A 27,509-nucleotide genomic window follows, 5' to 3' on the forward strand; every position below is an offset into this window, starting at 1 on the left:
AGAACCGAAACAGGAATAATGTTCTGCCTGTGCTGGAACCAGTGGGACAAAATACCACTCAAGTATCTTTAATGGGATGCAGTCCTAAAGACAATTTTCCTCAAGACACTTTATATCCATTCTAGTATTCTGGCTGCCAGCAAAACAGCTTTACTCCACAGTGCAGATAACTTTTCAGATCTGTCCTTAACACAAGATATTTGAGACAGCCTCTGTTGCTAACCTGCTGTAGTGGTGCTAATTCCAGAGGAAAAGACTCAGCAATCAGTTTAACAAGGTGCTGGCATAAGCACAGTTTTGAGTGCAGAGTAGAAGGAGGGAGAATATGTAATCTTTGAAAGAACAAAGCTGTACAAAATGGCTTCGAAAGATGGCTTTACACTACTTAATTTCCTTTTGACCCTGGAAATTATATTTTCAGTATGGGAGAAATGCTAAGGTAAAAACTGGGGAGAGATGTGTATTTCTACCCAACTAAAGGGACAAAAGAAGCTAAGTAAGTCTGATACTTAAAAAAACCCAAACGAACAAACCAAAACCGATTCTCTTTACACTGACATAATGGCTTTATGAGAAGCTTTGGAAACTCTATCAGCTCTGATAGTCTGAAGTTATGCCATCCAAAATGTTTTATCAGTAATCAGATTCTCCAATCTGAGACATTTATGAAAGGGAAGAAGCTGAAATTTAAGAGCATTTGTGTTTAAAGATGGTCTTATTTGAAAAATAAGATGACATTATTATTTGAAAAGTAATGACTTCTACTTTGTCATATTTTGCTGTTTTTTACAGTGTAAGAGGGACTTTAAGAATGTGTTTCACACAGTGTATTTGTGTTTCCGGAAAATTTTCTTCCTTTTATGATAATTTACAAGGATGTAAGAGTGAACTTTAAACTTTAATGGCCAAGTTTCCTCTTGCTGCCATTTAAAATGGCCATTTGTAAACAGTAAGACTCTTAAATTTGAGTTGACTATTGTTTCCTGTTTGACTTGTGGCCCCATTGCCCTCACAGGTTTAGTTTTTTAATTTTCTATTTCTCTAAAATAGTCATGTTTTGTGACGTCCCCTATTTCAGTAAAAGACTGATGCCATTCTCCCCCTAAACTGTTTAGTGCAGCATGAGCCTGGAGAAGCAAGCAGAAGACAACAAGCTTTTGCAATCCATTTTAGAGAGTAGATGAAATATATTCCCTGAAATTGGCAGCTATGTGCCGGCCCCTTCCATCTGCAGGCACTGGTACAGTTGGCAGTTTCCACCCTGCAAAATCAATCATGCCCCTTCCAGATTAAAGACCTAAATAATGTTCATGCATTTTAAGAGCACTTTTTAATTTCCTGATATTTATAACAACACTTGGGGAAACTTGACACCGAAATCTGTTTCCCAACTGCATTTGTTTTTCCCTCATGTGTGCACACTGATTCGTTATTGCAAGATTGCTCATCAGTGCTGGGCTTTTTTTCGTTTTGGGGTTTTGCTTAGTTTTAAGACGAGGATTAAAGCACTCATTGTGAAAACAAATATATATATGTGTGTCTGTGTATATATATATATATGAATAGTTTTAAGAAGCACTGAATCCGTGCTAATGATTTCTTTCAGCTTTCCAATACCATGTTTACAAAAGTCCCTTAAAATGCTAACTCTAGCTCTTCTTTTGTTACAAACAGCGAGTGAAAAATGAAACTCAAGGAGGTTTTGTGCTGACCTTAGACCAGACATCTGCCAGAGTAGTCACCTAGTACAAGCTACAACACTATGTTCACCGTTGAAACTGCTTTGAAAAGAAAAGTGCTAAATTGGTTCTTGACCACTGGATGATCTTCCTCATTCTTATGATCTGTTATGTATACGTTGCATCAGCAGTATACAGGTTATTGGGGTCTGGTATCAGCAGTATCAGCAGGTTATTGGGGTCTGGTAGACCTGTCCAAGAGATGAAAATATTTATATTCTTGAAAAGTGTTTGAGATATGTAACCAAATTCAACTAATGGAGAAATTTTAGGGAATTTTAGGGAATTTTAGGGAAATTTTAGGATTTAGACCTTAATTGGAAGTTCTGCTTGATGCATTGATATTCAGCAAACATGCAATAAACACTTGAGTTAATAGTATGATTTATGCAATTTCCACAGAAATTAATTTGAAATATCAGTTGCAGGATTACACGGTCCTCTACTACCTTATTGCTTGAAGACAATGTTTATACCCACTTTGGTCAAATTCTTTCCTCTCTGGAGAGAACATGTGGTGACCTCCAGTTTGAGTATCTATTAAACTGGAATTAAAGGGATTTCTTGCATTTATAACTGGCCTTCTTGTGTTGAATCTTGTGTATTTTCACCTTAAGTTTAATCTTTTGGTACTTGGCCACAGTGCCTTGTGACCTATGCACTGCATATCTAGTCCCATTTCATGTGGAATAAATTCTCATGTTTCCTTCAGTTAGGTGATGGTGCATTTGGTTGCTCAAAATAAGCAAGTTCGTCCTAGTTGAATGTGGGGTTCATGTATGAAGTAAGAAGTGAAGCTCAATTATCTTACATCTGTGTACCCAACTCTTAAAGAAAATAATTTAACTTCCTTTGTAAATATTTCTTTTATCTTGCTGAAACAGTGTTACATGTTGAGGAGTTCAGAGTTAGATTTCTGTTTACCTATGCATCTTCAACTGTCCTGGGACTGTTGTAGGATAAGCTATAACAATGCTTCTGAAGCCCTAATTGCTCAGGAAGATCTAAGGTGCTAACTTGCCTACTCTAAATGCAAAGGGAGAATTAGATATGTTCCAGATGCACTATACCGTTGTGCATGCACAATGTTGGGTACTTGCCAAATTGAATAATTTTGCTGTACCGTTGAGAACTCTTCCACAACATGATTCATGCATTTCAGAAGTCTAAGGGTCTGCAGCTCATGTTTGGACCCGTTTGGTGAGCAGGATATGGTGTTGGATATAATTCTTAGAGGGCTTGAAACATGTATTCAGAAAACCTGCATATGTGATAGCTCTATTGCATGATTGCTTAAGATGATGACGTACTCTAATATTGACTAGGTGAGATTATATTGTCAAGTTATTAAACTGTACAAAGGAACTTTGTTTTCAAGTACACCTAGGTAAAACTTGAATAATGTCATAAGTGAAAACACAGGTTGTTTTTGTTAGGTTGTTTAGTGTGATTTTTCTGTTAATTTTGCAATTGTTTCACTTTATTTTCTGCTCTAGGGTTCTGAGTGCATGTCTTGTATTTCTGAAATAAGGTGTCTACTTTGATCAAGAGAACACCATCTGGAAAATCACACAACAAAGAATAGGAGCAAATAGTGAAGGATAACTGACAGTAGTTGATAGTTAGATTCTCTTTGCTCCATATGTGTTTACACTTTCACCCTGATGACTGTAGAGTACTTCGTGTGTTGTCTAGGCCCTGTGTGTGTACTAAGTTTTTAACAAAAATCTTTCATAAACTAAAATTCCACTGAATTTTGGTGGACTGGGAAAAGGAGAGATTGTGTTCCACTTGTCATAGCTTTAGAAGTGGTTGTTATTAGAAGCAGGAGCTATCACATTTAAGCAAACTATTTCTAACTAACACAAATTTAGTTATAAAACATGGCTTGGTGTCTTAAATGAGAAGAGACCTGAGCCCTTCTCTACTGATTCTCATCTCCCTGGAACGCAACATAATTTCTACTGGAGTAACAGTTAAATTCATTTCTCAAGACAAGCATCATGATTTAAACATTTACATTTTGGGTCTAATTGTAAAAACAGAGACAATCACAATGTTAGTGAAATGAAATAGAAGTGGTGCAGAAATTGTTTTTAAAAATTCTTTTATTTTATTGTAACTATACTGAGGAGTATATGTTTGGCTTAATCCATCTTTAGGATTTTTGGTAGTGTCTCCAAAGATTTACTTACCCTGTGCTCACGATGATCATAAGTAGTTGCATCCGGTCAGAACAAAATTTTCCTGTGTCAGTGAAGCTGTCTCCACTGCTTGCTAAGGACCATGGTATTGGAACATGGAAAGATATGTAATGATCCTTCTACCCAATAGCATCCTGAAATCTGTGAGATATGTATTTACTAAGCCATATGGTTTTAGTTTTTTTTTTTTAATTTTTATGGTCCTTTCATGATTTTCTTTCACCTATTTGTCCAGTCATTACCTATCTGCATGTACATTCCTAGGAAATGTTATAATTATTTTCTTACCTTTTTTTAAAGGAGAGTTTTGCGTATTTCATTCTATTTTCATTAAAAGGCTCCCATTCTATTTATCTGTGCCTCAAATACTGCCTTATGGTGTTGCTGATAAAGATCTTTTTCAGCTTTTATAAAGCATCCATATAATATTCCCTGTTACATGACCTATCTAGTTTTTTTCTATTTGTTCTTGGGCCTTTTATTCCTCAAGAAAAGTATGTTGCCACTTATGGATGAAAAAATAAGAAATAAAATATTATGATTTTTTCCTTTTAAGTTATTTAAATTATTTTATGTTTTAAGATCTTTTCAGGCTTTGCTTAAAGTTCTCTAATAAACTGGAAGTTTCTACCTAGTACTTATTTCTTAGGCTTTAACTCAAGACAGGGGTTGAAATACAGGAAGCAGATAGGGCAGGGGTGAGAGAGAATTGGGGTACCAATTTGTCAATAGTCTTATTTCTGACAGAAATGTTAATAGGTCTTTTGCCAGGCTTGAGAGCCAGTTGTGGTGGCTGCAGTTGTCTTGCCTGTGCACTTACGAGTATCCGTCAATCACTAAGATGATACATTTCTTTATCATGTGTGTGATTATAAACCATTATTTTGTGAGAGAGCCCCTATGCTTTTCCTAGTGTCTCAGCTGCTCTTTATAAAAGTTCTTCTGTCAAGGAATTCTTCAGACTTGTACAATAATGTATCAAGGTAGCAAACTCTGACAGCTTCAAAAGCTAGGTTTCATTTCATAAGGGCTTTTAAGCTGTCTTAGATATGTACCTGGCAGACATTTCAGTCACTGTCTCTGTACTGTTTTCCCCCTTTTCTTTCCCACATGCCATGAAAATATTTTCCTTTAGATATTTACATAGTAACAGTCTTCCATGTAATTTTTTTTTGTTAGAAGCAGCATTTTAATGGGTAATTGAGAAGGAATACTTCCTTTCTCATTAGACACTGAATAATTTGATCTCTGGATAATGTATTTGAAAAATAATGTTTCAGTGTGTCATGATAATAAGAAAGTATATTTTTTTCTTCCACAGGGTTACACTTGTTTACACTATTTTACTATCTCTTGAGTAGTATGATATAAAGTCTTTTTATTGCAGTTTTGTTTAAGAAGAGTGGAGCATGTGATGGAACTGTCAATCAGCATTTAGTCATACAGTATCTATTTCTGTCCCTGTTCCTCTTAACACAGAGGGCTATTATAGTCTACATTACGGGGTAGGTACTTTGGATATAGATATCCTTGAGGGGCAGGATTTATTATGAAAGAGGAGAATCAACATAACATGAGACATAGTTTAAATAGCTGAATTTACTTGCAAATTCTAAAAGGCAAATTAAGCAGGGGTTGCTTTTATACATTGAATTTTTCTGTCTACTAACATGTTTTTTCTGTTTCATGCCTGAATTTGCAAGCAAGGTGCTTCAAATGAGACTAACAGTAATTTTTATAATTGAGATTATTTAAGATAATTTTGATATTATGTTCTTTGTCTCAAAGGCTGAGACTCTGCCTTTCAACTCTGTTTACATAGTCCATTTGGCATAAAGCACTTTAATGTTAGTGGTCACTGAAGTACTTTATGTACTCCAATGATATCTACAATGACTGGGAACCTACTCCTGAGACAACTCCCCCCCTTTCATTCTTGCAATTACAAATAATAAAGTAAGCACCTAATACATCCTTCTGAAAAAAAAAATTAAACTGAATAAACTTATACCTCTATTGTTTTAGTTGTGTTTTAGCCAGAAAAAAAAGGAATTCAATTTCTAAAAACTGAATATATTAATATGCCATTTGTTGTCTTTATGCACATTACTTCCTACATGTGGAGCCTTGTGTTGGCTAAATAGAGTGGAAGGGTTCTCTCAGTGGGAATTTGGTACCTGAGTCTTGGGCTCTCAACAAAGTACTAAAAAATATAATCATCATCTTCGTCATCATAATCATCGTCATCATCACACGTCATGAATTTGTACTGAGTCTGAGGAAGTGAAAAACTAAAATGTGTATGGATGTATTCATCAGTAATTTTCTTAAAAACATATGAGTTTGAAGAAAATTACTTTAAATTTTTAAGTGCTTATAATATTATCTTCTGTTTAATTAATGTATGTACTTAATATGTTGCTTAATCTATTAAAAATTGAATTACTTTGGCAAAAGCAGATAAAGTTCTTATCAGCTACAAAATTAAGCACCATACATTCTGCCTTGTATTTTTATGTAATATTAGTTGTGTTGAATCACAGCAGTCAGAAAGGCAACATTTTTCAGGTTTACTTTTGGAAGGTAAAGATACACATTCAATGAAAAAAGCAAAATATTAGTCATAGGAGAGGAGTTTTAGCCAAGAAGGAATAGCCCAGACAGAGTAAAATCTGTCCCTGGATTTACTGCAGATTCACAGTCATCATTTTCCAAAACACTGATTCTGTTTGTTCGCCCTGTTTTCTATGTATCACTGTATAGTTCCACTTAGCAAATATTCTCTTTAGGACTGTAGATGAGCTGTAACACAACAATTCTAATTGTAATAATGATGCGCACAAACTTTAAAAAATTATTTAGTCTGGCTATGTTAGCTGTAATGTGCATCTAGAGTATTGTGAAGTCAAATTTAATTGTTTTTCTTTTAAGTCCATGTCCCTTGACTGCCTCCCAGACTGTCCAGAAGCAGAGTGCCATGAGAGACCTCAGTTAGGTGATTGGATTCACTATTCCAAAAAGCAGTCTATGTCTCCCAGAATTTATAATTTCCCCTTCTTCTCAGAAGACTCTGTATGGGGAGACAGCTTTTTTTTTAGCACAGGACATTTCATGCACTCCTCTGCCAAGCTACTGGTATCAAGGATCCCTTCTTGTAAGATTCTAGGCAAAGGCGGCTCATGCACCATAGAGTTGCTGAGTTGTTCAGGCTAATAGTTTTGCTCTAGGTATGTCATCCATTTGCTTCTCTGGTGAATGTGGGACTTACATAAGTATTTCTTTTCATGAAAACCTGTATTTTGTTGTAGAGAAATGAATGGGTCGAGACCCACAGTTACTGCCAAGTATTCATCTGTTCAGGCCATAGGCAGTGAGGACTCGACTGCCTCGTGGTTTGCTAGGATTTAGGTAGTGGATTCTGATCTTTGTGGTGCTTCTCAAGTTCTTCTCCAAGGCAAACTGTTTTGAAGGTCACACCTTTCTCCACAGTCCTTGTTAGAGCAGAATAACATTGTATTGCAGTGCATCAAAGAATGGAGAGAGGGACCAAACCTTGTTTTCCTCTTGCAAAGTGCACTGGTGAAACAGCTATATAATTTCCAATGGCTTTTGCTGTGTGGAACAGATGGAGATTCTCCTTTTCTTTTCTTAAACATCTAAGACAATGGATGACTGTGTTTATTAGGTATAGTTAAACTAATAATCAGATTTTGGGAAACATAACAAGTGCTACTAATACATTATAGAATAAAACTCACATGAGCCTTTGCTAGCTGTGTTTCAGAATTTTGACAAGACTTTTTTTCTCATAGTGTTATGTATGTATGTGTGTATATATATAAAACTCTAAGAAATATTCACAGGATGCTCTATAAAATATACTAGTCTATAAAATGTAGAGTGAAATTGAAAATGTTAAAGGTGTAAATCTCATTAAAAACCTTACTCGCTTCCTTTCCTTTTACAAAGAGAAATTATAGTATATTCATGTCAGCTAATTCTCAGTTACCATAGCAGCTTATGGAAGTAGAATAGGGGACAGTAGTAATACTATATTTCTGTAGTGAATACTGAAAATAGCAGAAAAGTTTTTTGAGAGTTAAATTCTCTACTATATGGCTCTTAGATTTCAATGAAAAGACCAATTATTTAATCAGAACATATTTTTAATAAAGGTGAGTTGCTGCTGTGAGTATTCCCAATTAAATATATTTTACCCTTCAGCTTTCTCTATTCCTTGGGATAAACAAAGTTTGTAGAATATAGTTTGAAGTGGTGTAACATTTGTTCTCAGCAATAAGAATTCTATTGTGCTTAAAGTATAGTCTGAGGAAAATCAGTTATGGATATTTTTATTTTTGACTGGGAGTAAATAAATAGCACACAAACATCAGCTAATACATCAGCTGCAGTCAATTTTCAAAAGAGAATGGTTTTGAGTTAGAAATATAAGCTTTCATCAAATTCTGTTATTGCTTACAACATTTCTATCACCCACTCTTTCTCTCTCCCAGGAAAGAAACATACAACAAAACTAATGAAACTTCAACACTTCTTCAAACTGAGAAATGCTTATTTCTCAGGTCAGTGTAGTCCTCTGGTTAGCTCAGAGACAACCTTAGTGTTTAAATGATTGAGATGAGTTTGAAGAAGTGGCCTGACTTTTCAGTGTAAGTTGCGAGTAACTCCAGAAGTCTTGGGTTTCTCAAGTTGACCAGGAAGGTAGACATTGTTTCCATAATTGTTTGTGATACCTGATTGTCTGTCACTTATTTGGCATTTGCTATTGTTGGTGATGCCAGTGACCCAAAGTTGGTGGAAATCAATTTCATGCTGGATTTACATTGGTTAGGAAAGGTCTGGACTGGGTAATCTCACTTCTAAGTTTACATTTTTTCCTCTAGATAATATTCAACTTTTCTTTCTGTTTTGATACTGAAAAATTGCCTTTTGTTTTACAGATGTGGCTCTATATCCAAAATTAAAATTCTCCTGTCACATTCACGATTTCTCAAACAATGCCTCAAGCCTAGAGAAACTAGCACAGAGTCCTTAATTACTCCTGTCTCACACTTCTTTTTGATAACTGGGAAACATTTGTTGTCCTGCCTGTCACTGAAGCCTGTAACCACATTCAATTTGATTCTCTCTTAAACAACATTAATGTTTTATGTGACAATAACTGTTGATGCAGTCCTTGATTCTAATACCTTTTGTTAATCTAACTTTTTGAACATGCATGTTTTTTCTCCTGTTTTTTTCACTACATTTACAAAACCTTCCTTCCTTGTTTGAAACTTCCTTGCCCATGCCCTATTTCTTTCTTATACTGTATAGGAAAATCTTGAAAATGCTTTTTGATGAGCAGCACTGTGTATTTAATACTCTGTTAACCCATCTATCTATAGCCATTTTATTTTTCATTTGCATAAACCTTTGGATATTGTCAGCTCCACATGACTCCAGAGCAGTTACTAGTTCAGTTGCAATACTGACTGGTGCTTAGAAGATCTGCTGCAAGTTAATGCTGGTACCTTGTAGCTTGCATTCATGCCTTGGGGTGCTGTAATTCCTGAACCTTCTTTCAATTCTGCCCAGTGGCTGCTTTTGTCTGCCTGGAGTGTTGTGCCTCTTTGAACTGGACTTTGATCAAATTCTTGGGACTGGGATCACCTAACAACTGTGTATCATCATATCAAGGGTGTCTTCCCAGCTAGAGGAGGGTATTCAACCAGGGCTTGACTCCCATGTGTAACTGTAACTTATATAATTTATTTCAATGTCCCCCAAGTAGAATAACTTTTTGTAAGTTATTATTGCTCCTCCGATTGTCCCTCCTGAACAGAAGGTTCCACTTACACATTGAACTTACAAACAAACAACATAGTACCCGTACTCTATAGTGAAGCCAGACAAACAAGTAAGAGGTCACCAGGCATGAGCATTTTTCTTTCTCTCTTATGTTCTTCAGTTTAACTTAAGCTTGGGAAGACAGCTGTGAGAGATTTACATGTCATTTTCACATGGATTTCATTTACGTGAAAATAACCCTGAAAGGTTATTGAAGCTCTACTTAAACAACTGAGAACCTTGTTAGAAATTGGTTCTTCATGCCTCCTCTTGTGAGTGGGGAGAAGGGGAATTGCAAAATAAAATAATAAAAGGGTTTCCCTGTTGCTTTTGATTGGTATACTGTTTAGTGGATTACATAAAAATGGTGTCAAATTTACTACTGCTGCCGAGGATTTCACCTTTAAGAATATTTTCTTCACTGTTGGAAAAGAGATTGAATTTGATAATGTGGCTGCACACTGAATGACTAGAAATGTCTTACTGTTTGTCCAAACAGCAAAAATGCAGAAGGAGATTGAAAATGAAGCTCTTCTCATTGATTTGTTGCATATTTGATTGACTTGCTGGACAACTGTTTGATAGAAGAGCATATAATATATCATCACTCTTACAAGTGGGTCTGAAATTTTACAAGACTGACAGGTGCTGGCAAAATGGCTTTGCTAATCAGACCTGCACAATAAGAGCAACTAAAATGCACTATGCTTTTCAGTTTCAGTAGAACAGACTTTTTCCTGAACAAATGTTCATGGGAATTAATTCACGTCTGGAGTTTTTGTGAGAGGTGGAGACCTTGCTGGAATCTCTGAAAAAGCAGTTAGACAACAAGAACTGAATGCAATGTTTCCCATAAAAGCTTGTATGGGATGTAATGAATTTCAGTTAAAGCAATACTTATATAGTTTATAGAAATATGGGCTTAAATGAGCTATGATCAAGAATAGTATGACTCTATGAACCAGATTGCCAGAAGGCAAAACTGAGAGGGAATTGAGATCCATAGTACTACATCTGTGCATTTCCTTAGTTTGGATGTTTTGCTCTTCCTTCCTCACTTAACTACTTTCCCACTCCTACAAATGAAGATAAATCCCCCACAATTAAAAAAAAAAAATTCCCTCAATCTTTGAATACTTTTTAAAAAAGAAACGGCACATTATTTTTATTTTTCTGGGGAAAAAAGATGCTTGTAGGAACAAGTTTGAAAATAATCTTTCTATTATTTTGGTTGTCCATCTTCTCTTCTGATCATACTTTTAAAAGGAAGAAAAGGAAAATAGGGGCCTGTAGAGGTCCTCTGCAATACAGAGGAATATTTTTTGTTTCCAAGATAGAAAATTTGATTTTTTTCATAATTATTTTAGAAAAAAATATTAATATTTTGACATGTGAAGCTTCTCATAAGATCTTTAAGAAGCTTTTTTGTTTTTACTAGATATGCACAGGATGTCTAGATAAGCTATGGATTTGTTGTGAAGATCTAAATGCTGCAGATTGTAACATGATCCTTAAATCAGCACATCCCTCCTTGGAAACCAATGCTCCTAACTTTTATAATTTAAAAATGTGTTTGTGTTCCATCCTAACCCCTCGTTGCCTAAGGTCTGTGCACTGACATTAGTTTCCTCATGCTTTCCAGGATCAGTATCCTCTCCTCCATTTCTTTCTGGTCTAAAACACACATTAGATATTTTTTCTCTCCAGGCACTGCTCAGAACTGCTGTAAGTCTTGCCTGGTTACCATGATGACATGTAATTGCAGTCCTACACTTTTGAAGTTTACCCTTTCTCAAGAATAATGACACTGACAGAAGGAGGATATTATACTGGAAAAAAGCCAGATCATGAACCTGTTATGAACTATTTTAAGAAAATTCCTTTAGTCACTGGTACCTTAGAGGAGGGTGTAATATTCTGACTTTATTGTGTTTTCAATTGATTCCAGAAGGACACAACTTTCCCCTGCAGGAATTGACCTTGTGCCAGTGACATCAATGGAAACATTTCCATTGACAGTATTGGGAATTGGATCAGATGCTCAGTTTGCACCAGTCATATAATAGCTGTAGGTAATGACATTTTTCTTATCACATTTAGTAGTTTCTAAAGTAAATGTTAAGACTTCAGATTGCTTCTTGCAATGGATGTGGTGAGCCAGTATTGAAATATGATGATCAATAATTTTGTTCCTTTGAAAAAATCTAGTCAGTGATTTTTTTGAACTTAATTGCACTAGAAGAAGGCAATCTAGCAGAGCCAATAGCAATCAATGTGGTTAAAAATGAAACTGCATAAAAATGGCTGAATATATTTATGTAAATAGCTGTTTTTTCACAGTCACAATTTTCAAATGGCACGATGATAGACTTAATAGCTACATAGTTTGACAAAACAGTTCAAGCGCAAACTAAGAAATGCCTTTTTTTGATATTTGAGCTTTGAACAAATCAGTGAAGTAGTTTCTGAACTAAAGCGAAACCTTTTCCTGGCATCAGGTTTCAGAACAGCATCTGGAGTGCAGGTCAACATGAACTTCACTTGAAGTTCATTTGAAGAATATTTCAGCCAGACATAGTGATGGTGTTAATTAAAAAAATTTATTGTTTTGTTAAGGATCTTGACTGTTTTCTCAGCCAAACACATTTATTGTCAGTACCCAGGTACTAAATTCTTTCATTTTCACGTGTACCACACACATGCATCCTCTTGCCTCTGGATCATTATGTGGCAATTCTAGCTTTTCTATAAGACTATACTGGAATATAAATATGAAATATTCTGTGTTACTAGCCAAAACAAGCATTCAAATTCAGACTGTTTTCCATCCCATTTCTTAACATGTTACATTTGTATTGATAAGACTAACTCAATGAGTGGCCAAATTGCTCATGCTACTTCACCACTTATTTGAATTGTACCACTAGAAACTTTTATGATGAGAGTTTTTCAGATGGCTGCAACCATAGTTTGTAGCTCCCCAGGAACGATGGGGAAATAAAAAAATAAAGTTAATCACAAAATTATGCTGACCTAACTTTTTAAAGAAGTAGTTTTTATCATTTTATAAATATTAAAAAAAAGGAAAATATTTTGAAAAGTTAATTCGTCCTTTGATTTTAAAATCCCTTATCCTTGCACTGAGAAGGTTCTTTGGATAACACTGACAATGCATTATTTGAGGATGAGGTGGAAACATTGAAAACGTAGATTTTCAAAAATTTTATTCTGAAAGCAGAAAAATGTATTTTTCCCCAATACATGTGCCTGCTTACAGCCACTGTTTTCCATCCTTTTCAATTCGAAAATGACGTATTCCAGGAGAAGGGGAACAGTCACATTTTCAGTCCTTGCCTGAGAAAACTTTAGTAGACCACTGTTCTTCTTCAGCTATCAGAAAAGCTGTTGTGTAACAAATATATTTAACTTTTATTGTCCAGCAAGAATTTGTTACTATTTTTCGGCCACTGTTATAGTTTGGTGCTTACAGATGCAGGTATTTTTGTTCATTTTAGGAATGGTTTTATGGTGGCAAAGAGGAGCTACACGAATAGTATTTCTATTGGGAAGATTGAGAATGGTGTAGGGAACACACAGACTAAATTCCACTCTTAGAAGTGTATGAACAAGTCCTCCCCACTGGAATGTGAAAAATAAGTGAGTTTTGATATTATTTTCATGGGTGATATATATCTTCCTTGTTTTCTGAAGTAAATTCTGTAAAGTCTGTATAGTTCTGTACACTTATAAATACTTCCACATTTTAGATTATGTTGTTACTGTATTTTAATAAAATTTTACATTAGATTATATTACTTTTTCCAAATGCACTGTTGAACATTTACAATTATGCTGTGAAGTAATATCATAACTAAATTGTACTTGTCAAATAAATGAATAAAGTGCATTTTAAGATGCATTTAAGATGCATTACTCGGTTTTTAATTGTATTTGTTCACTAATGTACTACATTAAATTGTAAAACATTTATCACATATGTGATAGAACTTCCAGCCAGTGTGAATCACTACATTTTTACTGTACACAGTTTATGAAATTTTGTTATTGTTGTTGTTTTTGCAACCTACTTAGCCACTAAAGGCTTTGGTAATATCAGGAAAAATACATTAATATTTAGATTTCCTTTAGAATACAATTTAACTTGTTTTCTGATCATGGTCAAAAAGTCAGGTTCCTTATTTTGTCATATCTGATAACTCATCAATTTGAGAGTTTGATCTTGATCTTGATCAGTTTAATATTATGGATCTCTAAGTCTCTTAAAACAGTGCAATAATGAATGTATATTGTCATGAGGAATGAAGGGTCTGTGATACTTGTGATGTTTGTTGGAATGAAAGATCTAGTCTGCAAGACCATTCTTTTATGATCCTAATTTAATTGTTATGAACACTTGGGATTATAAAATAAGACGCTAGAAACTATTCAGCAGAAAGCCTGCACAAAATTCTTTAGAATTCCAACAAGCTCTTTTGCTGATTTTAAGTGTGATTCCTATAAGTATGAATGAATTTCTTGGAAAGCTGGAGCAAATACACCAAAACCAAGTAACAAGCTACTGAATATTTTTGTTCAAAGAATATGGTTGCATTTTTTTGGTTTGGTTTGGTTTCTTTTTGCTGTTTTTTTTTTTGTCATTGTTGGTTTTTTGTGGTGGTTTTTTGTTGTTTGGGTTTTGGCTTTTTGTTTTTGATTGTTTGTTTTTGGTTCGGTTTGTTTTGTTTTGGTTTTTTTACTGGAAGGAAGATAACTGGTTTCTTGTATACATATGATTAAAGAATGTTTCCCAGGTTCTCTCTGCCCCTTGATAGCATCTACTCCATCAGAACAGTGTGTAGATGAAACACAAATAATTCATTAAAAATTTAAGATTGAAAATTTAAGCTAGTGATTTAAATTCATATAATCAAGTCATCACCAGTGCAAAATGATTTAACTGGAACTACACAGTCCCAGTACAAAAAACTACAAGTATCCTGAATGGGACACTAACCAAAGGAAAATAATACAATGTCTGGAAGTTCAGCTTCAGAGCTCTTAACCAGCTTTTGGCCCATGGTCCTTTCTTTTCCTAAATAGTATTTTTGTTTAAAAACTTTGAATTTTCGAGTTAGGAACTCAGTTGCCACATGCATGGAAAAGTTCCCTTGTTTAGGGCAGAACACAAAATAGGTAGTTTAATACCTATGAAATGGCACATTACTCTGTGCAATGTAAACAACAGATGATTGTAAGATAATTGTGATCCATAGTGATGCTGTTCTTACTAGCCAGAGACAAGCATATTCATTAACCTTGAAAAAGCACTGCTAAATGACATCTTGAATTTGTCTGCCAATATGGTCTACAATTATCAAATCAATTGGCTTTGCAGAAAATCAGTTCCTATTCTTCTACATGGCTCCTTTCTGCTGGCACTACCTGTGCAGTTTTGGCCTTGCCAAATCCTTCTTTGATGGGGGAGCTCCCTGTACTTTATAAAGCATGTATTTTCAGAAATATGGCACAAAAACAAGTATCTCAAAAAAAAGGAAATATTATTATAAAATAAAAACTTAATATTCACATTTGCATTTCCTAGCAGCAGTTTCTATTTTGCACAGTTAATTTCTGTATATGAAAAGTGAAAACTTCATTCATGACCTGGAAAATAATGAGATTGAACAGACGTGATTTGCCCCTCCTAAGCAGGTCAATTACAGTTGTTTCTCAGAATGATAATTTTATACTTTCATGACAGGATGTACAGGTCTGCAGTTAATTAAACCTGTTACTATACATATGCATATATTTATTACAAATTAAATTCTGCACATATTTTATGTGTAAACTAATTAATCAATAGACAATGAAAGTGAATACTATTCACTGTCTCATAGCAATGGATAGCACTGCAGTTATTCATGGAAATTAGTTATAATCTCAGAAAGTCATTACTGAAGTTACACACTGCTGTAAATATTCATCCATGTTTAAGAACTCTTAAATGGTTGTAATATGTTTACTTAATCACTCTCTTGTTTGCTGTGAAATATCTAAAATCGTATTTGACATACAATATTGAGAAGGCAATAATGAAACCTTTCTGTGTTTTTTTAGTCATTGTCATTGGAGAAAGTTCAGCAGGGATAATAGAATTCTTTTATTTTGTTCTGTAAATGCCAATCTCAGATCAATGGTTTTATTATGTTGTTGTTTGAGAATAATTTATCGCACTTTTGTTTGAGGAGAATAATTTTTTCTTCCTGATTAATCTTTGAATATCATTTTAAAAGTCATTTAACACTCATATTGAAATTTTTTAACTTCCCTTGACTGCTATCAGCAACCTGTCTGCCCTCCATGGTGCTCAGTCAGCATTTTCAGATTCAGCACTTTCTGTCATTGATTGATAGAAGACACTTTCCCAGTTACTGAGTCAGACACATCAGAGAGAGACAGACAGGCTGCAGAAGAAAATTTAATGAAACAGAAGTATTTTATAACATATTTTAGTATTAAAATCTAGTTTCAAAGAATATAAAATTTTAAAATACTGCTTAGTTGATAACAGGTATTTAATGTATAAATTTAAATGAGAGCACACCTTTCTAAGAATGATCACACAGCCTACAAAACAAAGCAGTAAATCACAGGAGCTGGATTTATTATTACTATATTAAGAAGTACCTTTGATTTGCAGTATTGTAACTAAGCATGCTAGCAGTGAATTTGGTGTATAGTACACATTCTTCTTGTTGTGTGTGGCTTTTAATAAATGAGTTCATGAACTCCATCCAGGTTCTACCAGAAGCATGTTTCATGAATCCAGTGGTACAAAAATGAAACAGTCAACACAAAAATGCAGGTAAGAACCTGTGATGAAAGTGCTTTCCAATTATAAAGATACATTTCATTGACAAGGTGAGTTCATAGTTTGCACCTAACTCCTTGGGGAAAGGGAGAGGGAAAGAAAAGTCAGTGATCACTGCAGCTAGATTCTGAGTGCTGAACTATGACAGTTCTTTTATTCCAACTAAAACTTTGATTCACTATTTTCTGAGCAACTTTAAAAAGGTCAGTAAAGGCTTCCTGCAGTTGATTCAGTACAACTAACTAGTTTTCATCTGGCTATTAGCAGATTAATCTGTTCTGCATATACCATTCCTTAACTGATCACTGGAAAATACTTTTTCTGAGGAAAATCCTAAATTAATTTACATTCTAAACTTAAAACTTTTGCAGTTATCCACAAGATTGCTAAGAAAAAATATTTTTTTTCTCAAACCTATGCTTGGAAAAGGAAACTTTTTAGTCCTATCTAATATGTACTATTAAAGTATACAGTATTCTGATTTCCCAGTTCAAAATATCTTCTGAAGTGCAAGAAAAGTGTGTCACATTCTTTACAGTAATTGACCAATCTTTATCTGCCTTTTAACATCAAGGAAAGCATTGAGAGAGGGTAAGAGTTAAAAAAATTTACTTTTCTGTGCAAATATGGGAAATACTGGAGGTTTTTGTTATTAAATAATGTTAAAATTTGGAGTTATTTTTGTTGTTCTATTTTCTCCCTATCCAAGATTGGTATGGAATTCACTACTGTTCTAATTTTGTTAAAATTTCTGTTGTAAAACCTTGGGATCACAATGGAAGCACTAAGTGTTTTTTGAGAAAAAAATTAAGTCGTGGCTAATTATCCAGATATGCATATTTGTATGTAGATAATTGTTGGCTGTGTTTAGATTAACAATTGGCTTTAGGATAATACTTTCACTTTTCAAATGGGTCTCAGCAGGTATATGCATGTAGATATGCCAAATAATCTATATTTGTTTTAGGTTGGCAATGTGTTTCCCAATTATTTTTAAAATGTCCATTACACTGTGTTTCCCAAAGATTTAGAAATATGTTATCCATCTTCAAGGCAATGTCTTCTTAGATATATTCAAGTTAATATTTTGGAAACTGTAGAGAGAAAAAAAATTAATCCTTTGTGTTCTTTAAAAAATCCTTATAGGACTCCTACTAAAAGGAGAGCTGATGCTTCAAGTAAACCAGCAAAGAAGAGTTTGGTATCGTTTTGCATGATAGACATAAAGAAGCTTAGGCTAAATTGCCAGATTCTTTGCCTTTAAATATGTAAAATCTGCCAGATTCAGCATGAATGCAGAGTTTTGTCATCACTGAGTACTTTTCAGGAACAGGATTTAAGATAACAGAGGGTCAGATTCTACTGATTCTACAGTTTATTCTTGTTGCTTTCCCGATCCTATGTGATATACTTACTATCCTTACATTAACATTAATGTTCCTAGAACCTGTTCTGATTCACATTTGCATAATCTTTCTATACTGGTAGATTATTTAGATGCAGTGAGTATGTTCATCAACAAGTACAATCTTGTTGCTTAGCCAAGTGTGAGGTCCATTTGGCAGCAGGGTAGATTTCAGATGCAAAGTTGTTAAGGAAGAAAAAAAAAAAGGCAAACCAGAAAAAACCCTCATGATAGTACAAAATCACTTCTTATAAACACATTTGCATTAAAACGTAAAGTAAACTCAAGCCACAATAGTGTAAAATGCAACAAAATCCTCAACAACAAAATCCATAAAAACCAACGAGCTAAGCAACAAAATGAGTAAAAAACAATTACAGCATTTAACAAGCAGGGATAGATAGCTGGAGTTCCTAAGCTTTCTATTAGGTAATGATATTTTGAGCTTTAGAATGCTTTCAGCTTCCATCTTCTTCCAATCTTGTGGCTGAATGGTACATGACATTAATATTTATCTTGTGAGACAGCACCCACTGTGTGGATTTTTAAACTACAATGATGAATATACTTATTTTAGCTCTTTGATGATTTATCTTTCAAGTGGAGGGACTAAAATCATGTCCATCTACTCCATATAGATGATTTCAGATCATTACTCCAACTTCTATTTAATCTATTGTTCAAATCAATTCATTAACTCTACTGTACCTTCCCCCCTGTAACAAATGTAACACCCTTTTAAAATATTTATTGTTTGAAACACTGTCAACTGTATAGGGTGGTATTTTCAAAATGTATGGAATAGGGACACACTGTTCTTTTATATTAAATCTGATGATGTGGGCCTAGTCTTTCTGAGATGCCTTAATGCTGGAAAACAGAACCAGCAGTTCTAGTTGCTGGTCTTGTGTCACAGCTTCCTGTCCATCCACTTCATAAAGCTATAGGATCCTGCCAGTTTCTTGACACTGTCTGCTAAAAGAGCAGAAGAAAAAAGATACAGCAGAGTCATGGAGATAAAATTCATACATATATGCTTTAGATGACATAATACGTTTCATATATTACTTCATATTTTATCATTGAATGACTTTGACATACATAAAGTAAAGCTTGTGTGAGTAATTTAGACTTATTACTTTTCACCTTTAGTGCTTAATTATACAAAGTGGATTAGGCAGACTGAATGGGAAAATGAAGTTTTACCTTTCAACTAATAAAAGAATGTGATAAACTGATAAAAAAGTGCTGTGGTTGGTATCAAGAACTGCAGTGGACACTGAAGGTAGTTTTCCATTTCACGTCTTTAAAAGTTTTGTTCAAAATTCAGTTAAATTTAATCCACTCCCATGTACATTTTGCCGGTGTTACGTTAAGAGCTCTCGTGCCTTTAAAAAAATTTTGTTTATAACACTGCGTTTTTCCTGTTGGAAATATTCAGACAGTATCTTTCTACCCACAAAGTCTTAAGAAATTATTAATAAAAAAACCCCATTATGTGTGATCTGCAAATGGTCTGATTATTGATCCCATTGACATGAAAGTAAAACTTACCTAAAGAGACATTTATTGACACGATCAATGACGTAGGTTTCGTATGACATCATGCTGTGAATGCTTCTTGGAGAGAAAACATAAATTGCAATGGCAGATTTGCTTAGATACCTTTATAATACCTTTTGCACTTTGTTGTCCTGTACATAGATTTTCAGTGAGAAATTGTTTCTCTTATTTTCATGGTTCTTTGTTACGATATTTGTTTAGTCAATTGTTTTCCATTCTTGTATTTGTTCCATTTTTGTATTACTTATTTTTCTTCCTCAAATTGAGTACAATGAAGATATATAAAATATTACATCTTTGATTTCAGACTACTCTTCCAGTTTATCAAGATCCCTTTGAATTCCAAACTTGACCTTCAGAATTGTTCCAACTCTCCACAGCTTGCTATTGGAAATAAACATTGTGTTCTTTCTCTTTGTCAAATTTGGTAAATAATGACTAAATAAAAGCAGGCTCTGGCTAGACCTTCACAAGCCAACACATGATGCCATAATGCTTGACAATTAATAGGAATATGGGGTTATGTGTTAACTATATAAACAGGCTACATGGCATGTATCTGGTATCATATATCATGGATGTTTCTGATTTCCTTTGCTTTATATGATAGAATCGTAGACTGGTTTGAGTTGAAATTCATGGGCAGGGACACCTTCCACTAGACCAGGTTGCTGAAAGCCAACCTTGAACACTTCCAGGGATGGGGCATCCACAACTTCTCTGGGAAACCTATCTTTTTTCATTTAAAGCCGTTCCTCCTTGTTCTAACGCTGCCTTTGTAAAAAGTTCCTCTCCAGCTCTCTTGTAGCCTCCTTTAGGTACTGGACAGGTGCTGTAACATCTATTTGGTTCCTTCTCTGGAAGACTGAGCCTTCTGATCACGTTTAGGACACTCCTCTTGACTTGCTCCAGCAGGTCAATGTTCTTATGTTGGGGGCCACAGAACTATATGTGAGTACCCAAGATATGATATTATACCAGTATTAAGATGTGTTTATGACTTCAAATACTGTGGCAGGGAAACAATATTAAAATATTTTCAGAAGTTCAGTGGAGAACTTATAAATTAACTAGGTATTATGTCTTCGATTTATGCAGGTTTTTAAATGTTTGAATAACAAAATAATGATAGAGTTAGCCTTAAATTCATTCAATGAGCCTTGTTATTGATACTTATCTGCTTCATTAAGTAGTAAACTGCCAAAAACAGAACAGCAGTTTGTGTCTTGTCACAAATTTGACATGGTTTTGGTAAAAATTGTCATTTTAATAATTAGGAATGCTTTTATTCTCTGTTTTTCAAGCAAATTTACCTCTAGCACTGAAGATTTGGATTAAAAATGATTTTATGAAATTGACAGTGTAGTTTAGGGAATTTTTGTACATAATTCTCTTGTCATATAGAGGATTTTCCTGTTCAGTAGCAACTAGCATCCTGAGCATATAAAGTAAAGTAAGATCTTCACAAAAAATCTGGAGAATGTATTAACACTGCTTCTGAGTTCAAGAGTTTGGGTCTAAACTTTCCCCAAGCAGATTGCTTCAGAGTAGAACTTTAAAATTACATCTCCATCTGAAAAAGAAAGGGATTTGCTTAGGGTTATCATAATTCCTTAATATCGCAAACAGCAATCAGAAAACAAGTCTTTTTAAAAGTAAAACAAAGAAATTTTAAAAGGTCGTGTTTCCTGTGAAAATAGACTACCTCAGTCTTAAAATTGTCTGGTAAAAAAGACTGACTTGAGATACAAGTCACATATGGCATTTACCTGTCATTTTTGCTCCCTGAATTACATGGGCAGGCTCAGTAAATAGCAGCTCTTTCCTGATATATAATACAGTTCAACCTGTTGCTACTTGAAACTTGTTTTTTCTTAGAGAAACTTCTAGGTTTTCTTCTTGATAGGTCAGAAGACAGTAGATGGTACTGATAAAGAGATAAAAGGACATGCCATCTGAATTTCTAACAGGCTCTTTGTTCATCACTGTTCTAGTCAGACTGCAGCAATATTCAGTGAGTCTAACATGAACCCACGCTTAAGCAGATCAAACATTAAGGTACAATGTGAGTGAAAAAGTTCACTTAAGTTTAACCCAGACGTGAGTTCAGTGATTGTAAGATGCCTGTATAAATACAGCCTCAGAAATATTTTAGCAGAAGTTAAAAAAAATAGCCCCTCAGCTAGAGATAGCTTATGAGCACTTGAGCTAAAAGTTAGTTTTATTCTCAAAGTCATCAGATTGTCCTAATCAGATCCGTTATTTAAAAATCTAAAAAAACACAGAAAATATCTCTCAAAATTTTTCAACTAGGGTCAAACTTGTGTGTGCAGAGTTTTATCTAAGTTTATTTTGTAGAAAAGGAATTGCAAACATTATAGATGAATAATTAATTCAATACTGAATATTCAACAATTAATATTCATTATTGTTCCAAGTTATAAAGCAAAGTTTTGTAGTAATAAAGTTATTAATTAGATTCTAATTAATAATTCAACCTTATAACATTTAAAAAACAAGTAGGCAAATCATCACTAACCAACCTACATTCTAGTGATGATTAGCCTTTATTACATTCAGTAATAATTCTTGTGGGGTCATAAACCTCCAAATCTGACCTGAGATTTCAGCTGAAATTTTTCAGGTTTATGCACACTTCAATATTTCTTTGTAAGAATAAATTATTCCTACATTGGATAAAATTGTAATTATCAGTAATCTTTAGAAGCTAATCTCAATTCCTTAAAATAGAACTACTTTAGATCTGATTTAAAGTAATGCTTAGATTAATAGTCTGCATTTCAAGGGAAAAAGAATTGAAGCGCAGCACTGTGTCTATCTCTTGCTTCAGAGGATATATTCTTGGAAGATATTATATTATATGCAGTGTTGTGTTTTAAACGTTTCATATGGGGTACAAGTATGAAAGTTTAAAACTTCTGTGGAACTTCCCTTTGCCATCATAAGCTTGCTATCACATATTGGCGTAATATTTTCAGTTCAAAAAGAACTTTATTCAGAGAAACACAGAATCAGAGAATGTTTGGCATTGGAAAGGCCCTCTGAAAATAATCTAACCCAAAAAACCAGGTTCAGACAGAATGGATTGCACAAGACCATGTCTAGGTGGGTTTTGAATACCCCCAGAGGAAATTACACAACCTCACTGGGCAGTGTGTTCCAATGTTCTGTCAGCCAAAAAGTAAAGAAATTTTTCCTCATATTCAGATTTTTATGTTTCAGTTTGTGCTCGTTCCTTTCTGTCGTGTCATTGAGCACCACTGAAAAGAGTCTGGTCCCATCCTTTCCACACCTGCCCTTAGGTTATTTTTATGCATTGGTAAGTTATTCTCCTTTATTAATTCAAAAGGTTTTTAAAAATTTGAAGCATTTTTGAGTACCTATAAATAGTGAAAACAAAACTTTAATTGCAGCATAATTCTGCTGATGTCTATTTTGTAACTTCTACCATTAAAAAATTTCCATTTTCCCCCTTTCAGTTGTCACACTTCTAAAAATCCCAGTTATATACTTATTTTTATTACGAAGATTTCTGTTCTGATATTAGACCTAGAATAAGGCCACTTACTACATCTTAGTTTCCAACCACACCAAACCCACTATAATTATCTCTGTACACAGCTTTTCTAGTCCTCCAAGGTTTTTCCTATAATGGGGGTGGGGTACTTTGCATTAGTCTTTCAGAGTGTCATCAAAGATGCATTTAATACATGTTGCAGGCTTGCATTGGATTATTCAAATAGGTTTTTTATGTTGCACTGACATACAGCATGGAAAAGTAGAATGAGACTCCTATAAAAATGTAATTATTCTGTTGCATTATTTGTGCTAATTATCACACTCAAAACCTTGTAAATATGTTCAGTATATCTTCAATTTTATAACCCTGTTTAAAATCCTAGTTTTCTTCAGCATGATTTAAGCTTTAGAAACTCAGTTGGTGAAATCATTTTATTCCACCAAATGGTAGATGTTGTTGAAATATGCAGCACAGATCCTTCTGTCTACTGTATTCTTATGTGCATATCCTACAAAGTTAATCTAATTGCTTCTTTGTGCTTGCTTAAATTTTGTATTTCTTAAAAAACAAAAAATAAATAAATAAATTACATATTCTTCCCAATGTAATATTGCCTAAGAACTCTGAAGTCATTGGGAGTTATGTATATCATATGAAAATATTTCTCAAACTATAGAAGCTGTGCAACAGGTTAAAATAAAAAAAAGAAGAGAAAGGAGAGCAAATACTCTTAGGTCTAAAGCTGTGATTCTGAGTCTTTAGATTAAGCCTAACTTGTGTTTCACTTAATTTGTCTTATTTTAAATTCATTTGTTTTCCCCCTGTTTATAGATGCTCCTCTGAAGATTTTGTGTAGCATTTTTTAAAATTCTTGCATAAATGCTGGTGGGAAAAGATAACAGCTTTTCTCTGATAAACTAAGTTCTCTTCTGTACTTGAATAAATCAAGAGGTTTAAATTAAAATAACAGAAGTTACAAAGGTCCATAGACTTTTTTTTTGTTGTTTTATACTTTCTGTATTTCTTATTGTCAAGCATTTATCAAAAAAGTACAACACCATTTTTTAATGATACACAGGAGCTGAAAATCTTGTGGTCAACAATGAGTAGATAAAGTCAAGCAATTATAATGGCACTTTCAAGGCCTGGGGGTTTTGTGTGGTTCTGAATAATTTGCTATAGATGTGAGTCTAGGTGTTGAAAATAGAGTGTCAACTGGAAAAATTAATACCACTCTTTAACTACTACTGCTATGTTAACAACAGGCATCTGTTTTGTGTCCTACCCTGATTATCTACTCTAAACCTGTTTAGATTTTGAGAGGCAAGATAAAGTCAGATGGAACTGTAATAACCACTGATCATTGTTTCCAATGATTAGTCTAGTTGTCAGCATTATGAAAAAATAATTAGTGATGTACATAATAGCAAACTTCTGACCTGCAAAATTGCAGATCCAATTTGATTGGATGGCTGGAGTTAAGTGTGCAGCTATTCAAATGAAATCATTAAAACATTCTAAAAAGAATTTGCAAAAATTCCCCTGAGAAATTGAGTGGCTCTGGAAGAATTCTTAATGGAAAAATGTGCTAGTGCCTGAGAAATTCAACCTATTTTTTCTATAGAATAGAGCTATTTTTGTTGAAAAAAAGATCTATCATCTTTCTTATCTGAACTTTCTCTTTAAATTATTACCTTAAGAATTTTACTTAATTTTTTTGTTGGATTTAATTATTGAGAAAGGTTGCTAATACTTGAAGGAGAACATTTGGGTGTGAAAAAGACACAAAATGTGTGAAAATATACTTACTCATGTGATATAATAGATATCATGGGTAACTGTGCATACATACAGAGATGGTATGACTTGCATGCACTAAGGCATTGGAAATGGATAGGTGGATGTTCACGTACACCTTAGGTACTTGCAGACCTCTTCCACTTCCAAAACAGATACCTTTCAGTTCAGTTATTATCATATATAAGCAAAATATCAAATACTTCCTATTGTCAAAATATTGGATTAATTTGGTGAGACTATGTCTTCATATGGCAACTGTGCTTACAGAGGAGCAGAAAAGCAATCGAATTATTGGTCTAGCAGAACTGTAAGCATTTTGTTTTTCATGTACATTTTATCTTTTTAAATTCCTTGGTTTTCTCCATCTTTATTAAAGTATTGCAAAGAAAAATTTAGCTATTTTTTCACAAGAAGTTTTTGCGTCCTCAGAAAACAGTTTGTACTAAGAAATACACACAACTGAGCAGCAGTTCTATGAGTCAGTCTGCTTTCAAAATACTTTATTAAAAAAATCAAATGCAGTAACTTCTGACTCTTTTTAAAAAAGACTATGAAAAAATATTCAGACGGTTTAATTCAAGTATAGCCCTATATTTTCCTGTGCTTCATTTTATATAATGGTGTGTTGATGAATGCTAAGGGAATGCTGAAGGAATGCAGTTTAAATTCACTAACACATATTTTGCATCCTCAAAGCTGGGGAGAAAAGGAAGCCCACGTGGGTTTTTTTTAGCAATTATTGGGTTCCCTGAAAGGTGAAACACCCAAGTGGTTACTATGCAAACACATGCAACAAAAGGGAAAATTTAAAAAAAGTTATATGTATCTAGGATTGACCTTTGTTAAAAACTTATGGTTTTGTTCCCGATGTGAGTAGGCCTGAGTGCAAGAAAGAAAAAAATTTCCTTATTTTGCATGTATCTGTGGAAAAAGAATTGAGCAAGCTATTTTCCTGTAATTCTTTCTAATCCTTTCGTGTAAGAGACCATGTTTTTACTGTGTGGTTTGCAAAGTGCATGGTGAACAGGGATCCTTAGGTATGTCCAAGGCTTCCAGATGCTGTTGCAATATGAATTATTTAACACTGAGAAGAATTTTGTACGTGTTGGTTGTTAAGAAGAGTTTTTATTCATAGTGCATTTAAGAGAAACAATTTCTAATTCTCCCTGCTTCAACTCAACAGTTTTTGTCTTCATGTGCAAAAAAGTCGGGACCGTTAAAGAAAGTGTGTAGTCCTGTTTTACTGAAATGTAATTAAACATAAATTGAAGTGAAACAGCAAACTTAGAATTAGTGTTGAGAATGGAGATTAAATGTTGGGCAGTGCTTCTGTTTTAAGTAATACCATTTCATGCAGTATTGGTTTGAGTTCTATCTGAAACAATGCTGATGGATCTTTCCAAACTAAGCTTTTGTCTCTTCTGATATTACATCATATCATGTCTTGTTTTTATGGCTTATCTTTTCTTCTCTCTGTATTTCTGTTACTCAGAGCTGAGGTTTTACATGCTACATCATATTGATCAAAAATAATTTAACATCAATTAATGATTTTTATATTATTATTATATATTTGATCAAGTGTTAACATACAACACTGAAAGCACTTGTAGTGATTGGTTTAGATAACATGGAAAAAAATCAGTTAAATAAAACTGAACAGAGAATGGTACATTTTCTCTGAATATTTGTGTTACCGGGGAAGGCAGCAATGTTCTGTACACATCACTCAGTGGAAGACTTCCAGTACTGAAAAAAGATTTAGCTGTATTGCAAAGATAACTCGTGCAATGAAGGCACAATGAGAGGTTTTCTTAAATCTGTCAGTATATTGATTTATTACATGCACTCTGTAAAGAGCATAAGAATAGATCCTCACCTAGAGTGATTTATCAAAGCTCATTGTCATGGGATATCAAACTTCAGAAGCAGCGTAGGAACTCTGGTTTCAGTTATTGTTTTCTGAAATTTTTGTGCTAATCTCTGACAACTTTTATCTTACTTCTCTCAAATTCAAAGTGAGATCCAAGACTTCAAAATGGACATTTACTCAGCAATTCAGTTCCTATGAAAATGAAAAAGATAAAATTCTGAATCATATGTTACATCCCAACTTTTACTTTAAGGGTCAATAAGATACTTTAAGTGTATACTGTGCCACAGAATAAGCCAAGTTACCTGTCTGAGAGCCTGCATCAGGCAATGGAGGTAGTCTGCATTCTAGTCTGTTAGACAACATAATGCTTTTTAAAAAACTCATTTAACAAATTACGTGTGTTTTAATACTTTAGTATTCTGGGAGCAAAACCCCCTGTGTTTCTGCCTGTGAAATGAAGGAAATATCTGTCCTGATCTTCCTGAATGCTTCATAACCCCTCATGCCCAAGACAAATACCAGTGATTCCATTGAGGGTCTGATTTAGTAAGTATACCTCAATAACACTCAACTTACTCCTTTAGGAGCAGGTTCCACATTAGATGTACTAGCTGGTGCAAAAATAGCTAAACTGTAGTGGTAAGGTCCTTTATTTTG

This window comes from Manacus vitellinus, unplaced genomic scaffold (assembly GCF_001715985.3).
Source record: "Manacus vitellinus isolate BGI_N305 unplaced genomic scaffold, ASM171598v3 scaffold_6_pilon, whole genome shotgun sequence".
Lineage (NCBI taxonomy): Eukaryota > Metazoa > Chordata > Aves > Passeriformes > Pipridae > Manacus > Manacus vitellinus.